Source organism: Limulus polyphemus, unplaced genomic scaffold (genome assembly GCF_000517525.1).
Source record: "Limulus polyphemus unplaced genomic scaffold, Limulus_polyphemus-2.1.2 Scaffold1648, whole genome shotgun sequence".
NCBI lineage: Eukaryota > Metazoa > Arthropoda > Merostomata > Xiphosura > Limulidae > Limulus > Limulus polyphemus.
The window spans coordinates 116,241-120,344 of NW_013667258.1; the positions used below are offsets into that span (position 1 = coordinate 116,241).

Consider the following 4,104-nt stretch of genomic DNA (forward strand, 5'->3'; position numbering starts at 1 on the left):
TAACTTTTTTAACTTTAGAGGGTTAATTTTAACACTTTGTTTTATAGTCATATTCCGCTGCTGCTTTCGTATTGATTAAATTTCATATTAAGATCTCTAACATATTTATAGTTCAGTTTTTAAACTTCAAAAGGAGGGCCAAAAAGACAAATGATCCAAGCTACAAGTTAGTTTTGGTAAAACTGTATATCGTGGATTTTCTTTAGCAAAATTTTTTTTTTTTTGGGTCCTCAATCTTTAACATTATAAGCTTAGCCTTACTACTGAGCCATGGGAAGACTACATATTATATGAAAGAGTAAATTTGAAAATTGCTTCACTTGTATTGTATAATAATATTATAAGCTTAGACTTACTACTGAGCCATGGGAAGACTACATATTATATGAAAGAGTAAATTTGAAAATTGCTTCACTTGCATTGTATAATAATTGGTGTAGTAATTCCTGTTTCAAATGCTTTAATTTTACTTAAATTAGAATATCTATTAGGGACCAACCATAGCAATGTAAGTGAAGAGTGAAAGTTGGATTATTTGTGGTTGAAGTTTCACACAAAGCTACTCGAGGACTATCTGTAGTAGTCGTCCGTAATTTTAAGGCAACGGACCAGAGGGAAGACAGTTAGTCAACACTACTTGCCACCAACTCTCGAGCTACTCTAATCATGGGATCTGACCATCTTCTTACTATAATGGATGTAGTATCTATGTATGTAACCAAAACTCCTGCACAATCTAGAGGGCATTTTCTGCAATATTTATAAATCTAACTCATGGTAAATGTAAGAAAACTCTTTCAGAAAAAGTGATGTTAGTGAACTTTGAAAAAACCTATATCTCAGATGTGATTTTACTCTTGTATGTTATTTTCTTGATATTAAACTGTTCAAACAATCCATAAATGGATAAAGTATTCAAACTAAGGCTGTGTAGATGGACTGATGGAATATCAATTGTCCTCTTGGTGAATAAACCTATACAATCACTTTAAAGTATGAAGTTCTACTTTGTATTTAGGCTTAGATGATCACGTAGAATAACTCTGACAATGTACATAGTAAACGTATACCAAAAGTTTTAGTTGTGCATTTCAATTAAAGTCTTTATGATCATCGTTCATTAACATGAGTGAATCTTGTGTAAACCCACCTAGGTGAAGCACGAGTGGAACTTGAGTAATCCAGTCCAGGTGAAGCACGAGTGATGAATTAGAAATGTAAAAATACAAAAAACTCCCAGAAACAACAATTATTGAAAATAAAAAACATTGTGTAACTAAAAACAAACAAAATCAGTACCCCCCTCCCCGAATAACTTATTTTTTTCTTAGGATAGCACAAGCCACAAAATCTAATATTCTGTCTAATATTCCTTTCTTCTGGCTCATGCTGAACTTACAATTCAAATAAATGGATTTTTAATAGTTTAGAAACTAGAAACATACAGCCACATTACAGAAAACTGATGCAGAGTTTGAATGAAAACATAATACAACTTTTTACTTTGAACTTGAGCTCTTTCATTACCACGTTTATAAATAAACAACTCTCCCAGTGACAGGTTTATTTTCACATATGGAATATAAACAAGACACATCTTAATACTTCAATATTTGAAGTTTGGAGCTAGTAAAAATTTGGGAATTTTGAAGGGGAATACTCTTCTTTTTTATGGTAGTTCCAAACTCAAACTGTAGTGCTGTAGAAGAGACCTATATGTGGTCATGGCAATGAGAGTTTTCATGAAATGGTTTAATGTTACAGTTCCATCTGGATACTCTATTATAAGGGCATTTTGTTAGTTGGCCAACTTTAAATTACACTTCATAGATATGCATTTAATCCATCTCTCATTACATGTAACAACATTTTATATCACAACAGTTACACTCTCAGCTTTATATTCATTGTTACTTAATCTCAGTATATGCTAAAAGTAAAACTTTTTCTTTCTTTTTTCTGATCGGAATTAAAGCTCAAGGCAACAAGAGGTATCTTGCACAATAATTTAGAATGCCATATCATGGTAGAAGCAACTTAAGCCTAAAGAGATTGAAAACCAGATTTCTATCAATTTTAAAGAACGCTTTCCTTAGTCTTCCCATCATTTAGCAGGTGAAGCTACTCACAGCACAATAATATACAAAATTCTCAGTAACAAAACATCCAATCGTCATGGTTGAAGTATTCCATTATCATATATAATTCATTATACAAACAATTCCATTGGAATTTTTATGAAAGAAAGTACGAGAACCAAGCTATACAGACAGAGCAAAAGCTAGAAAACAAAACAAGAAGTTGCAAGTTTTAGTGATAAAATGAACCAACATAAAATTTTCCCTTATAACTATGGAAACAGATATACAACAACTAAGCCATTCTCTATTCACTGGGTTCATGATGACAACTGTTTTCTCAAGTTACTTACAAACAATTAAGAGGAAAACCCTGGCTCTGTCACAATTACATGCCTGATTGTAGTCATTACCCAACTAAGCTCGATATTCTTAATGTTAAAAAAAGCCTTTCACATCCTTGCCGTCCTCATCTACATCCATGTCGTAGAATGCTGGTCTAACAGGTAAGCCAGGGATGGTTTGAAGCTGAAAAAAAAAATAAGAAAAAAAGTTGAATTAGACCAATTTTATAAATCGTTGTTAAAAACAACATATTATAGCTCTGGAGACACACTGCCCAGCACGAATCCAAAGGTAATATGATTATTAACTATACAATGAAATACAAGGTTTGTGATGACACTTAATTTCCTAGGAGTTAATTTGATTGAACACGGCACAAGTTATTTATATCTAATCAAGCAGTAGAGAATGCCAATTACAATTATAACCAGTTTTATTGTGATAATTGCATCAAAACAAACACTAGCAAAGAATCACGGCAGATCACCAAAAAATTAGCTATTTTCAAAGAACAAAATGAAACTGGTGTCTTAAAAAAATAGTTAAGTTTCTCACAGTTTTGTACATTTATAGAAATACAATTTAAAAGACAAATTATATATATTTTTAGAACAAAGAATATCCATATAAAAACAAATACACTGTAGAATGTGGGAGACTAAGTTGTCCTATGAGGGATAAATAAACATTATTCCAACAATAACTCTGACACTGAATACAGATTACTTGCTCCTTTGCAGGAGATCAATTTTCTCTATCTGGATATTCAAACCTTACTCCAACAGTAACTCTGACACTGCTGATGAGCAATGAATACAGAGTACCTGTTCCTTTGCAGGAGATCAAACTTATTTACTAGGTATATATACAGAATCCCACACTTGTAGGAGAAAAGAATTCAAGAATCCTGAATTTTTCCAAGATATTTTCATGAAGTTCAAGACTTTCTAGCATACAGTTGGCAATCAATAACTATATCATTTTATTTAAAAGTACACTTTTATTATCGATCAGAAAATCAGGGATAGAGCATTACAAGCATTTGTCATGGTTGCACATAGAAACCACTAAATACCTATCAAAACAACGAATAGAACCAGATATTAACTAAAAATCTCTGTTGTTAATACATCTAGTCCATAACTTCAGATTCTATCTCTTTGTAGAGTAGAACACAAATTAAAATTTTAATTCTCTGCATTATGTTTAAAACGGCTAAAACGTACTTAAAGAATTAGCCATTAATGGAAGTTCTTTAAAACAATAAAAACTGACAAAAGTAGTCAATGTTCTCATTTATAAAATGCAATAAATGGATTGACTTATCAATGGATATTAATCTCTGGAAAAGATATACATACACACCTGTTTATGAACAAATGATTTATGTTTTATTACATTCTCAGGCACAAGCTACAAGTCATTGTGCATCTGTGTTCCCAAGGTGTTGATTTGTTTACTTGGACATGCTAGTGCCAGTTCTACTAATAGCAGCAGCAACCACAAAAGTTTTAGTCATAAACATTACAGATTAATGAACAAGTAGGAAGGACATATAATTTAAAATTTTACAAATTTATTTGATTTATTAAATTTTTAGATGATCCATATATACACCTGGAAAAAAGTTAAGCACCCCCAAATATTTTTCAGGATTGCTTATTGAAAATAAGGTTTAATA

The 4,104-nt window shown here is 31.5% G+C and overlaps 1 pseudogene; it reads right to left on the bottom strand.

Annotated features, from left to right (window-relative positions):
- Positions 1-328: 328 nt before the first annotated feature.
- Positions 329-4,104, bottom strand: part of LOC106464423 — a 70,669-nt pseudogene continuing 66,893 nt past the window's right edge.